Genomic DNA, 15,275 nt, shown 5'->3' with positions numbered 1-15,275 from the left:
GATAGGTGTGTGTGTGTGTGTGTGTGTGTGTGTGTGTGTGCATATTTCCATGTGTTACATATAAATCTATATTGATACACAACAACATTTCTTGAGAAATTACCAACCTTGTTATTTTTTCCTTTTCTGTCTTCCTTCTGTGCTTACCTCCTTACATCTTCCCCATGTTGACTCCACTCACTTTTATTCCATTTTCTATTTTATATCATCTGTATCTTACCATTCCCTTCCACTCCACCCTTATCCCCTGCCTATGGTCCTTTTATACTTTCTTAAATTTTGTGGTTCCTTTGTGTTGTACACTCACATCTGGGGACTTGGAGCTAGCAACCAAGTATATGAGAAAGTATGTGCCATTGATCTATCTGAGTGTGGTTTTTCTCACACAATATAATCTTTTCTAGGTTATTCATTTCCCCCCAAATGTTATGATTTCATTTTTCTTTGTGGTTGAATAGTAGTCCATTGTTTACATGTACCACATTTTCATTATCCTTTTATTAATTGATGAACCTCTATGCTATTTCCTCTATTGTGAAAGAAGCAAATGAGCACAGATGAGTCATATACCAAAGGAACAGGATGTAGTGTCCTTTGTTTGTAGTCTGCATGGTTCTGTAGCTAGAGCAGATCATAAATCTACTTCTAGCCCATTGAGGATCCTCTGCACTGATTTCTGTAGTGGTTGCACTGATACACACTTTCACCAACAGTGAATAGGTGTTTTCTGTTCCCCCTATACTATGTCAAGTGTATGTCCCTCAACAGAGGAATGGATACAGAAAATGTGGTACATTTACACAATGGACTGCTACTCAGCTATTAAAAACAATGACTTCATGAAATTCACAGGCAAATGGATGAAACTTGAAATTATCATCTTGAGTGAGGTAACTCAATCACAAAAGAACACACATGGTATGCACTCACTGATAAGTGGGTATTAGCCCAAAAGCTCAGAATACCCAAGATACAATTCACAGACCATATGAAGCTCAAGAAGAAGAAGGAAGCCCAACATGTGGGTGCTTCAGTGCTTCTTAGAAGAGGTAACAAAATACTCACAGGAGGAAATATGGAGACAAATTGTGAAGCAGAGACTAAAGGAAAGGCCATCTAGAGACTGCCCCACCTGGGTATCCATCTCATATGCAGTTGTCAATCCCAGATGCTGTTGAGGATGCTGGGAAGTGCTTGCTGACAGGAGCCTGATATGGCTGTCTCCTGAGAGGCTGTGCCAGAACCTGACAAATACAGAGGCAGATTCTCATAGCCAACCATTAGACTGAGCAAGGGGTCTCCAATGAAGGAGTTGGAGAGAGAAGGGACTGAAGGAGCTGAGGGGGTTTGCAACCCATAAGATGAACAACAATATCAACCAACTAGACACCCACACCTGCCACCCAGATGTCAGAGCTGGTGCAATACAAGTCAATCCTGGCCCCATCACACGGGCGTTCCAATGCCCTCTGCTTTTTTACCAAGAACCTCTAGGCTCCCATCCAACTTATAGCAATAGTTGTTGATGGAATAGGAATTTAACATCTGGAACCCTTTGTAAGTTAGCACAGAGCAAAACACAAACAGTGGCAGTGGCTCATGAGACAGGAAGTCGAGAAAATACTGTCCAGGGGGTAAGTGCCTAAACCTATCACTTGGCAACAAGAGGTGGTGACCATCGAGGACTGGGGCGGGGGGAGGGTTGTTCTCTCCCCTTCATGGCTCCTAGTTCATACTGTTTCATGCTGTGCTATCATTATGCTTTGTTTACTTCTGCTTCTTCCAACTGGAACTGCTGTCAAATCCTCACTGTTTACCACTACACGCATTTCCTGAGGGAAAGGATTTAGCTCCCAGGTAAGAAGACGTTCCCTTGGGCATGAAGTTCAACTGGGAGGAACTACCAGACATGTACACTTTTATGAATCTAAAATAAACCTGGGCCCAGGGTCATGAGAGCAAGGGAGCTGGCCCTAACCCTCACCTTCTGCAGCACTCAGAATAGCTGGCCCTGCACCACCCCAGGACAGCACAGTAGAGCAGATCCTGGTGAAGGAGAACGTGGATGAGCCAGATTCAAGGGCATGAGCATGGAGGAGCTCATTATCCCCCACCTGCAGCACCCTCCCACAGTTCTTATCCCATTCCTCCTCCTCCTTGCGTCTAAGAGGGTGCTGCCCACACACACACCAGGTCTCCTCCTTCTCTGGGGCCTCAAGTCTCTCAAGGATTAAGTGAATCTTCCCCCACTGTGGTCAGACCAGGCAGACTCTACTATATATGTGCCAGGCACCTTGGACCAGCTTGTATATACTTCTGGTTGGTGGATTAGTCTCTGGGAGTTTCCTGAAGTCTGAATTAGTCAAGTCTGCTGGTCTTCCTATGGGGTCACTCTCCCTTTCAGGTTTTTCAATCCTTCTTTCTAATTCAAACTTAGAGATCACCAACTTCTGTCCATTGGTTGGGTGTAAATATCTGCCTCTGTTTCAGTCAGCTGCTGGTAAGGCCTCTCAGGGGACAGCCATACTAGGCTCCTGTCTGAAAGCACATCATAGCATCTAATAGTATCAGGCCTTGGTGCTCCCTGACCTTCATGAGATAGATCCCAAGTTGGGCTGGTCACTGGGCCACCTTTCCTTCAGTCTCATCTCCATTTTTGTCCCTGCAATTCTTTTAGACAAGAACAATTCTGGATCAGAAATTTTGACTTTAGGTTAGTAACACTGTTCCTCCACATGGCTTGTTCAAATTCTGTTAATTTGTAACAGTAAAACTATTGCTTTAGGAAATAGGTGTGTAGTGGGAAGAAATCTTATGGGAAGCTGAGTGATCAGGAGTGGGATATAGAATGACTTGTTTTTAGAAATATGAAACTTATAATTACTATGTGTAAATAAACTCATGAATAAGAAGTTATTGCAATGTGATTTTTTTTCTTGCATGAGGGTTTTTATTTAGAAGGTATATTATTTTGTTTGTTGATTTCTAGTTTCTTTCTGTTCTTTATGTATTTTGAATATCAGCCCTCTATCAGAAATGGAGTTAGTGAAGATCTGTTCCCATTCTGTAGGCTGCTCTTTTGTCCTTTTGATAGTGTCCTTTGTCTTACAAAAGCTTTTCAGTTTCATTAGGTCCCAGTTATTAATTATTGATCTTAGTTAGTGTTTGAGCTTTTGATGTTCTGTTTAGGATTCAGGAAGTTGTCTCCTGTGCCAATGAATTCAAGGATATTTCCCACTTTCTCTTCTTTCAAGTTTAGTGTATCTGGCTTTATGTTGAAGTGTTTGATCCACTTAGAATTGAGTTTGGTGCAGGGCAATAGATATAGATCTATTTGTATCCTTCTACATAGAGACATTCAGGTAGACCAGCACTCTCTGTTGAAAATACTTTTTCCCCCTCAGTATGATTTTGGCTTCTTTGTCAAAAGCAAGTATCCATAGGTGTGTGGATTTACTTTTGGGTCTTTAATTTGATTCCATTAATCAACCTGTCAGTTTTTATGCCAATTCCATGTGTTTTTTAAATTACTATTTCTCTGTAGTACAGCTTGATATCAGGAATATGATACCCTTAGTTCTTTTATTGAATAGGATTGTTTTATTTATCTAGCATAAATAAAACTGATACTATAGCATCTAATAGTATCAGGCCTTGGTGCTCCCTGACCTTCATGAGATGGATCCCAAGTTGGGCTGGTCACTGGGCCACCTTTCCTTCAGTCTCATCTCCATTTTTGTCCCTGCAATTCTTCAATATGCACTTAAGTATTTTTTCAATATGCACTTAAGTATTTTTTTCAAGGTATGTAAAGAATTGTGTTGTAATTTTGATGGGAATTACATTGAATCTGTTGATTGCTTTTGGTAGGATGGATATTTATACTATGTAAATCCTTCCAATACATGAACATGGAAGATCTTTGAATCTTCTTATATCTTCTTCAGTTTCTTTTTTCAATGACTTGAAGTACTTTAAAATTTTTTATCTTAAAATAGCTCACCTATAATGCCAAGATGGCATTAAAATTTATTGATAAATTTTAATATATAAATTTATTAGGTCCCCAAAGGAAACTGTCAAAGAGTAAAAAATAAGTAAGCATAATAATAGATAAAAAGAAACTCCTTTAGGAAATGTGTCAGCACATACAAACACACACACACACACACACACACACACACACACACACACACACAAGCACCCCCTCACCTACTTTAAGCCTTTGATGAACTTGTGTTTGAAGATCACTTCCCATCCTTGTATATCATGCCACAAAGCACTTTCTAGTCTGAACATAACCACTCACTGCCAAGATATAGTCATCTTCTTGTAGATTACCATCACATCTCTTCCTGAATGCCCTGGAGATATTATTTCAACAAACTCTGGTAATGCCTACTTCCTATCTTATAATACATTGCCCTTTGATTTTTATTATTAAGGACTCTGCACAGCCCTTAGAGAACAAATGATTTCTTTCACATCAATATTCATGCTGATCTGACGTAGATCTAAATCAGTTTAATAAGAGGCCAAAGAAAACAACCCAAGTTCATAAAGTCATCTCATAAAAGCATGTAAGTTCTTATCATTGGCAACTTCAATGCATTGGTTAAGAAAGTGAATGATGATTAAGATAAGTAGATGTTTTATTTTTATAGGTTGGATGTCTGTTCACCCTTATGACGTAAATTCTCAGAAATGATATATAGACTTGTGCAATCAAAGACACATGAAAGACTGTTGTACTGACTACAACCTGTGATATTAGGTGTCATTTATTTCACTAGAAAAATCATTGACTATCCACATTGTGCCAGAAATCCTATGCAGTGAAAAAAAAGACATCATGGATGGCTATTAGCCACACAATTGTGAGTGTCTACAAGCAAATGCCATGAAGTGAGTTAGCGAAGCAAGACACATGGAACTCTTACTCATCTCTTGCTTAGGACAGAAGCTCAAGACCAATAAACAAGATTGCTGTTGTAAGAAAACTTCAGAAGAGGTGAGAGGAATTCTTCACACAATCAGGTCCTAAATGTCATTTGCAAACAAGTGTTCTAAAGTGTTTTCATTAATTTTCCGAACATCAACATCTTGGGGCTTCTGTGGTGGTTTGGATATGGTTTACTCCCAGAAGTGGCATATGTCAATATGGTGGTAGTGGGCATTATGGAACCTTGAAGAAGTAGGCAAGGTCTTGAGGCTATTGTGGGTGCTGCCTTCAGAAAGGATTAAGGGAAATCTCTAATGGCCTCTTTATACTTCTGCTGAGAATATTGTAAAAGCTAGAGTCAGTCTGCTAGTATCCAGTCCTCTTCTTTGCTATTTGGTGGTATGACCCACACATGTGTCCTCCATTGACATCATTATGCTAAAATGTTAAGAGTTTAATAGTGCTGAACTGATCACTGGTCACCAAAACATTTGATTTAAAAATTTTTTCTCTCATAGTTAGTCCGCCTCCTCATTTTTTTAAGGTAGTGAAAGCTCACCAACACAGTGCCTGTTCTTTCTCTTTCCTGCTCAGAAACCTTAATCAAAAACATTCAGCTCCCAGATTCAGGAACTGTACTTCCAGATACAAGGAGGCCCAAATTTTTTCTTAGAGACTTGTTCAAAAATACAAGTGAGTAACACAGGTGCATATGAAATACTAGGTATTGTTACCCAATGGCTCTTTTTTCCTACCTATCTATCATCTATCTATCTATCTATCTATCTATCTATCTATCTATCTATCTATCTATCTATCTATCTATCATCTATCTACCTAATCATCTATCTACCTATTCATTTTACATCCTGAATGATACTCTCTCCCTGTTCCACCCCTCACATAGTCCCTCCCCCCATCCTCCATCCCCTTCTTCTCTGAGAGGATGCCTCCCCATATTTCCCTACCCTGGCACACCAAGTCTTTGAAGAGCAAGGCACATCCTCTCCCACTGAGGAAAGACAGGACAGTTAGAGACAGCTCCTGCTCTAGTTGTTGGGGGATCCACATGAAGACTGAACTGCACATCTTCTACTTAGTTCTGGGGGCCTCTGTCCAGGCTGTGTATGCTCTTTGGTTAGTGATTTGTCTTTGAGGGCTTCCAAGGGTCCAGGTTAGTTGACTCTGTTGGCCTTCCTATGCAATTCCAACCATCTTTGCCCTCAAAGGGCCCTCAGTCCTTCTCTTGCCTCTTTCCTAAGATGCTCAGAGCTCTGCCCAATGTATGTCTGTGGGTCTCTGCATCTCTTTCAGTCAGCTACTGGATGGAGCTGCTCAGGAGACAGCTATGTTAGGCCCTGTGTGTAAGCATGATAGAATATCATTAATAGTGTCAGGGATTGGTGCTTTCCCATGAAATAGGTCTTAAGTTCAGTTCATTATTAGTTAGCCATTCCCTCAATCTCTACTCCATCCACCATCACTACATTTCTTATAGACAGGATACATTTTGGATCAAAAGTTTTGTGAGGGGGTTGCTGTACTTATCCCTCCAATGGGTTTCCTACCTGGCTATAGGCTATATGGCCTCTTCAGGTTATGTATCCTTAATGCTATACATCTCATCTAAGGTCACCTGCATTGACTCCTGGGAGTGTCCTCTATCCCAAGTTTGAGTCATGTCCTAGAGATACCTTCCACATCCATTCCCCATCTCCACCACCAACAGATTTCCATGCATTCTCCTGGCCCTCTGGCCCTATCTCTTGTCTCTCTCCACTTCTGACACTAACCCCCAACTCCCATTCCCCTCCTCATCTCTTCACCCACATGGTAACTTCGTTTCAACTGCCTCCTATGTGGAGTGTGTCATGGATATCTATCCAGTACCCACGAACAAGTGAGTACACACCATGCATGTCCTTTTGGGTATGAGTTTCCTCACTCAGGATGATACATTCTAGTTCCTTCCATTCACCTGCAAAATTCAGGATGTCCTTGTTTTTAATAGCAGAATAGTATTCTATTGTGTAAATGACCCACACAATGTCTCGGTTGAGGGACTTCTGGTTTGCATCTAGTTTCTGGATATTATGAATAAAGCTGCAATTAACAGAGTGGAGCAAGTGTCCTGGTAGAGCATCTTTTGGGTATATGCCCCGGAGTGGTATAATCGGGACTTCATGGACAACTACTTCCAATTTTCTGAGAAACTCCCAGATTGATTTCCAGAGTTGGTTGTACAAGTTTGCACACCCAGCAGCAATGGAGGAGTGTTCTTTCTCCACATTCTCCTCAGCATGTACTGCTGTTTGAGTTTTTGATCTTAGTTATTCTATGGGTGTATGATGTAATATCAAAGTCATTTTGATTTGCATTTCCCTGATGACTAAGGATGTTGAATCTTTCTTTAAGTGCTTCTCAGGTATTCTTGATTCTTCTTTTGAGAATTCTCTTAGCTCATTTTTTAAATTTGGTTTATTTGGGATGTTGGTGTCTAACTTCTTGAGTTCTTCATAGATTTTGGATATTAGCCCTCTATTGGATGTAGGGTTAGTGAATATCTTTTCCCAATTGGTATGCTGCCATTTTGTACTATTGACGGTATCTTTTGCTTTACAGAAGCTTTTCAGTTTCATGAGGTCCTAGTTATCAATTATTGATATAAGAACCCGAGCCATTGGTGTTCTGTTCAGTAAATTGTCTTCTGTACCAATGAGTTCAAGGTTATTTGCTGACTTCTCTTCTAATAAATCTACTGTATCTAGTTTTATCTTAAGGTCTTTGATCCACTTGGATATGACTTTTGTACAAGGTGATAATTATTGATCTATTGCATTCTTCTCCATGTAGACATCCAGTTAGACCAGTACCATTTGTTAAAGAAGCTTTCTTTTTTCATTTCTTTAAATTTGATTAAGTTAATAAATGAATTTTTTTTACTTATTCACTTTCCATCCTGTTCACTGATCCCTCTGGGTCATCCTTCCCATAATCCTTCCCCCTTCCCTTCTCCTGCCCTGGGAAGATGGGGACCTTGGGTATTCCCCAACCCTGGCACTTCAAGTGACTGTGAAACTAAGTGTTTCCTGTCCCAGTGAGGCCAGACAGGCAGCTCAGTTAGAAGAACATATCCCACATACAGGCAACAACTTTTTGGATAGCCTCTGCTCCAGTTGTTTGGGGACCCACATGAAGACCAAGCTGCACATCTGCTACATATGTGTGGGGAGGCCTAGGTCCAGACCATGTATGTTCTTTGGTTGGTGGTTGAGTCTCTAAGAGCACCATGGTTCCAGGTTAACTGACTCTGTTGGTCTTCCTGTGGAGTTCCTATCCCCATAGAGGCTACAGTCCTTCCTCCAGATCTTCTATAAGAAGGGACTGAAGCAGAAGCCATGGAGGACTGATACTTATTGCTTTGATCTCCCCAGCTTTCTCTACATTCTTCTTTTATATACCCCAGGTCCATCTACCCAGCTGTAGAACCAGAGGGAGAGGCCTTTCAATGTAAATCATTAATCAAGAAAACTAGGCTTAGTAGGCCAATAATACCAAGAGAAATACAGCCAGTAGTTGTCTATTTTGTGAAGTTTTATTTGTGACAATGAAAATTTATTTGAAAGAACAGAATCTGAACTAAGAAATAAGCAGTAGAAATTCTTTTGTTAAAAACTACAACAACTTATTAGTCAGAGTTCATAGAAGCTCAGAAGGACTGAAGTGGCAATCATAGACCTTGCATGGGTTTGTGCGAGGTCCTCTGCATATATGTTATGGTTGTTAGCTTGTCAGTTGCTTTTGTGGCACTCCTATCACTGGGAATGGGGGTGCCTCTGACTCACTTGCTTTATTTTGAGACCCTTTTATTACTATAAGATTGCCTAGTTGTATTGTATTTTGCTGTGCTAAGTGCAGTTGATATTCCTGGGTGGCCTGCTCTTTAAAAAATGGGATAGACAGGATCTAGGGTAGAGGGACAGTAGGGAGTATGGGAACTGAGGGGAGTGGAAGGGGGAGAACCAAAGGCCCTGCTTAGTCATCTGTAGCTCTGTACTTTTGTACCTCAGTTCTATCCTAGGGGCACTGTCATATTTGCTACTTTTGTGTTCAAGAAGTTACTGCTGATGATGAGTGTTGGTGACTGCTACACACCAGCCAGGGGCTGTACCTTGTGATTCCCACCTTTGTATCATATCTTTACCTTACAGCTCAGTGTCCCTCAAGCTCTAGATATTAGAAGTTCACTGGTCATCTTCTGAAGAACACACTATGCTACTACATAAGGTTTTTATATATGAAAAATAAGGTGAATTAACTCTGAAAAAACTGTCTAGGAAAGAGATTTTGAAGATTCATCCAACATGTATATTAAGTATACTACAGCTAGGGTCTAAGAAAGTGAGACATTTGAGCAGTATATGGCACCATTTCTATAAATTCTACTGGTTTTGAAATGAAAGATGAAACCTGAGTTCACAGAAGTAGAAAGAAAGAAGCTACTGGAACACCACCAGAAGTTCTTTGGTGCATTTTTCTCTATGAAGTCACAACAGGTGATCAGTGAAGAAGGCAAGGCCAACCAATGCCACAGCATCATCAGTAAAGACCAGTGTCAGAAAAGCCCACTAAAGACCAGGAAAGAGTGACAAGGAGTACCAATGTCACACAGCATTGTCCACTGTCTGTTGCGTTTTATTTATATCCTTTTTAAATGTCACATGTTCTCTCAAGCGTTCTCTCTAACAAAACATTACATGTCCTTTCCCCAGGCAGCGTCCAGAAAAATATCACGTGTCTTTTTTTTTTTAAAGCAAAACATCCTCCTACATGTCTGCTTCAGCCTAAACATCCTCTGATAAGACAGTTTTCCGCTTAGATTTTTTAAAACCTACTTTAATAAGGGTTATTAAATGCTCTGAGCTACCTTCTAGCCCAATGTCCAAATGTATGGATGACAAGATGGTAAATAGGACAAGGGGATGTGGACCTGACCTGTTTAGAAGTAGTTTTTTGGGTCAATTCTATATTGGCGAATGTGGGTGACACTGATTTACCATAAGGCATTGGACTTGAGACCTCAGGTGTTGGTGGCCATAGTTTGTAAAGCTGGGGTACTAATAAAGGATGCACAAGATAAGCATGTTCTTTATTATCCTTTAGAGTTGAGCAAGGAGAATGTTGGGGAAGAAGGCATGAAGCCCCTTTATATTTGTGTGTGCTCATGAAAGGAATTGTCTGTGTCAAGATACAACAAAAGAAAAGAAAGAAGGAAGAATGCATTAGGCTACTATGACCCTAAAAATTAAGAATTATCTAGGAAATTCTATGCTGTGTCATCAGATGGTCTGAATCCATAGTTGATAAGGTAAGAGCTTTTTTGGAGTGGGTTTTTTTTTTGTGTGGAACTGGTGAGCTCTGTGAGGGGGAGATTTATGTGAAGAATTGTTCCATAGTGCCACCAGATCTGAACCCCTAACTGGGTTCCTGAGCAAAATTTGAAAAATTGCAGATATGATAGAAAACTGTTCATAACATGCATTACAGTGGTTAGATTTAGATGAAACTTGGCTATATTGTAGAAAAGAGGCCTACCTTGTCTCTAACACCAATATTCAACTTTTCTGCACCCAACAGTTACCCAACAGGCAGAGCCTTTTTTGATCCATCTGGGTTCTTTTTGTAGAGTGTGTACCAGAACCTGGTCTTGACTCTCCTGTATGGGTTGTCCTTGTATGATACTTCGGGGTTATTTCTGTTGTATCTGAGGTGCTTTTCCATGCACATAGCACACACATAATGATTCGAAGTGCCCGGTGGAGTTTCAGGGAAATTGTTGCCTGTAGTCATTCACCAAGGATAGGTTTTCAATTGTCCTCAGTGAAAGGCTGTTGTACAGAAGTTTCCCAAAAGTTCCAGGCAGAGTCTCTTAATGTGAAGGAAACAGATTGTTTGGAATTTCTTGTTGTGCAAAGTATACCATGTAGGAGTTGTAACAAGCTCACATGAAGAACTTGATCAAAAGATGTCGGAGACAGCAGTGGTGATGATGTGAGCAATTGTGTCATCTGATTATTCTTGTCATAACTGCCCATGTTCTTGTAGTCCTGGGCAAGCTGTGGCTTGGTTACTTCAGTGACACTATAATCCATGATCAAGATGTGTGAATTGTTCTTCATCCTGACTGATGTCAGGGATTGCACAACAATATTTCTGACTGTACCCATTCTTGCACTAGTATTGGTGCTGACACAGTGTAGATTTCTGCAGTGAGCACATATCCAGGCTCTGGTATTGCAATGACTGATAGTAATAGCAAAACTTGGGTAGAAGATAATCCAGAACAAGTCATATCTTGTATATTCTGTCTATTTTGTCAATGCTCATATCCTGCTTATAAACCACATGCAAGAAAATCCAGAGAACCATGAACCTGTCTAGAGTCATATGTGATGTTATAGGACCCCAGAGTAGATCCAATGGAGTCAGTTCCCTCACTGGACCAGTAATCCTGATAGCTTGGTTTTATACACAAGTACTCTATGTATATCTTGAGTGCAATAAAAGCTTTCATTTCATCAACAGAAGCTTCCTTGAAGTTCTTGGAATAATTGTAGTTTGGTTTTTCTGTACCCATGTGGCAGGCACATAAACTTATCTTTTCTGCCAGAAGTCATCCCCAGTAACAAGGAGAGAAAAATCTATACTTGTGTTTTCTACAATGATATGACCCCAAAATCATTTCAAAATACAACCAAAATGGGCATTTGCAATAGGCAGCCATTTTCAATCAGTTGACATCATACTAGCTTGAGACTTAGCAGTGATTGGGTGGGTTGTTATTTTTAGCTCTTGGCAAGATGGCATCTGCTATTCCTGCTATTCTGGGAACCTGGCATTATGTCATTCCTGCTATATCAGGAACTCAGTCTCAAAGAGCTAGAAAAGAAATATTTTAGTGAAATTTTCATGTGCATATTTGGAGGATTTTTTTTAATATTGTTTTTTTAAAATACTATTTTTTCCTGATATCCACCTCATTTTTATTATAGGCATTAGACAACCAGTGAAAATTTTCTTATATTTTCTATATATAACATATAGATGTAATATAATCTCTTATATATTTCTATATATAGGTGTATTGCATAACATGTCTATGTGTAAATACATGAATAATCAAATGTCAGCAGTGTTGGAATTGTCAAAGACTATGAGACTATTGGTGTTGTAGTGAATTAATTTGCAGTAGGAGATGGTTGCAACCCTACAGGGATGAGAAGCAGAAGATTATGGTGTAAAAGTCATGGGATTGTGTGTTGTGTCACTTTAACAAGGAGTCTCGGAGTTGTGATGGTTAGTCATGTTACTTAAATGAGGTTTACAGTCACACTGGGAACAAATCTCTTGCATAGCCTGTGAAGAATGATCCACATTCAGCTGATTGATATGGAAGACACATAATAATTGTGGATAGGACAACACCACGGCCCTGCCTGTTTTCTTCTTATGCTTATGTTTGCTTCTTATGCTTCTTCTTCTTTTTTTTTATTTGGTTTTTCAAGACAGGGTTTCTCTATGTAGCCCTGGCTGTCCTGGAACTCACTCTGTACACCAGGCTGGCCTCGAACTCAGAAATCCACCTGCCTCTGCCTCCCAAGTATTGGGATTAAAGGCGTGTGCCACCACTGCCTGGCTGCTTCTTCTTCTTACTTATGCTTTGGTTTGAGTGACATCTTTTGTTTATCCCCCTGTAAAACAAAAGGGAATGGTAGGTCCTCCTCACCTTTGTTTCAGTGAGTCCTTTCTAGCTGTCTGAGTCCACCTTGCTGAGGACCTCATTTCCTGCCACAGAGCCTTAATTCTAGTAACTGCGCTGTTCAGCTCTGACATCTCTACCTATCTTGTTTTGTGCCTTCCTTTCCTTTGCTGAAATCCCAGTTCCTGTTCTTTGTCAGCTCTCTGGTCCCCACACCCACTACTTACCCTTTCAGAATCAACAAACCCCAGACAGTTGTAATCACACACAAAGTGTGATTGCCTCTCTCATCTCCCTTTCTTGTTCTATTAATTTAATTATTTAATTTTAATTTTAATTTTATTTATTTATTTATTTATTTATTTATTTATTTATTTATTCAGACAGGGTTTCTCTGTGTTGCCCTGGCTGTCCCTGGAACTCATTCTATAGATCAGGCTGGCCCATAACTCAAAGAGATTCACTGTTTTTTTTCTCCTGAGTACTTGCATTAAAGGCATGCACCACCACCACCCAGCTCCTTATTTATTCTAAAATTGCAAACTCTTGTCCTCAATGCTTTGGAGAGGCTACAGTGTATAAACACTTGTTCTATCTTGTTTTTCCTTTTCCCCAATTTTTTTCAATGTTTGGGATCAAGCTCAGGGGCTGAAACATACTAAGGCAAGTTCTTTTATCACCAAGCTACACCTCAATCCATTAAAAATTAATTGTTTTATGTGTATAAGTATTTTGCCTATATTTATGTCTATGTACTGCATATACTTCTGGTACCTTTGGAAATCAAAAGAGGGTGTTGGATCTCCTAGAACTAGAGTTACAGATTATTGTGAGCTGTCATATGAGTTGGTAATCAAATTTGGATTCTTTCCAGCCTCCTACCCATTTTTTTTTTTTTTTAACCAGTGAAATGCTTAGTTCAGAGTTACCTAGGCTGTGGTTTAAGATAGTTAAGAACAATCTACAGGATGGCTTGTTAGCAACTTTGTCATATAAAAGGGAGGAAGTAGCCAGAATAAAAATGAATTAATGACATAATGGTACACAAAGCCAGAATGTCATCTGTTTGAAGCCAGCCTGAACTACATAGCAAAACTCTTATCTCCTCCAACCCCTGAGAATGGAATCTTGGGGTTGGGCATGTAGGTCAGTTGGAAAAGGCTTACAGTCAGCAAACCTTCAGTTGTAGTTCAACAATAGCCAAAAGTGGAGGTGGTGGTTAACACCTGTAAAAACTCAAGATGTGGCAGAAGAAGGAGGATCAAAGTTCCTTGGGTACATAGGGAGTTCTAGGCAAGCCTGAACCACACAGGCTTTGAGAAAACAGCCTAATTCCAGTTTGTAATCAGGAACCATTTTGTCATTCTAGCTTGGTCAGATTTCTGCTTACTGTAAAATATGTTTTGTATTTTCCCCCTGTAATTATAAAATATTCGGTTACAAATGTTCCAAGAAAGTTTTCTTAAAGACATGGTCTAGGTTCTGTAACCAGGCTTGGTTGCAAAAATCCCCATGCTATGGTATTGCCCTATCAGAAGGGATTGAGAAATTGGCTCAGGCTGATCTTTTGAATCCTGCCTTAGGGGAGTCAGCCTCTGGATTGGCTCTGCTTTGATTTGGGGATAATCTGGGGTTGATGGTCTTTCTTCTTGCATCTGGGGGATTATCAGTTACATAGTGAGATCCTGTTTTGAGAAAAAAAAGATTAGAAAAGAAAGACTGTAGATTGCATTTATATGATATGACTCTAAAAATTAAGAATTCTCTCGTAAATTCAGTGCTGTGGCATCATAATTGTCTAAACCCATAATTGACAGAGAAAAACCTATGGGATAGGCTGTGCGTATGAAGCTGGTGAGCTATGTGAGTAGGGAAATTTATATGTGGAACTCTTTCCTAGGAAACAAGTATTTTAATGAAACTTTTATATACATATTTGGAGAATTTTAAAAAACATATTTTTTAAAATACTCATTTTTTTCTGCTATCTACCTAATTCTTATTATAGGCATTATACAATGAGTGAATTTTCCTTATATTTTCTATATATAATATAGCATATTATATATATTATATATAGTATTATATGTAGTATTATATATAGTATTGTATATAATATAGTATATTATATATAGAAAATACATATTATATATAGAAAAATATATAATATATAGAAAAATATGTAATATCATCTTTTGTATATTTTCCATATGTAATATGGAATATAATCTCATATTTTTCTATATATAGGTTTTATTGAACAGCATATCTTTGTATGAATAAATGGACAAAAATGCACTAATTAGGTACTACCTCTATTTATATGATATACAGTTTTGGAAGTCAGATAAACTTTGTGTCTCTTTATGACCGATTGAGGTTACTAAAGTTGGTACAAAAATATACATTCTACTTCTTAGGAATTTAATCAATAAAAGATGATTGTTCTCTAACAAAAACTCTTACCCAAGAATAACTTTTTGTATATATTAGATACATATGGAGAAACATACTTATTCTAACCTCCTGCTTCTGTTGGTTAGTCAGGTTCTACTAGAACAAGGTTCTAGCCAT

The sequence above is a fragment of the Grammomys surdaster genome, unplaced genomic scaffold (assembly GCF_004785775.1).
Source record: "Grammomys surdaster isolate TR1022 unplaced genomic scaffold, NIH_TR_1.0 1089, whole genome shotgun sequence".
Classification (NCBI taxonomy): domain Eukaryota; kingdom Metazoa; phylum Chordata; class Mammalia; order Rodentia; family Muridae; genus Grammomys; species Grammomys surdaster.
The sequence above is the reverse complement of the archived record's forward strand: the minus strand, read 5'-3'. Positions refer to the sequence as shown.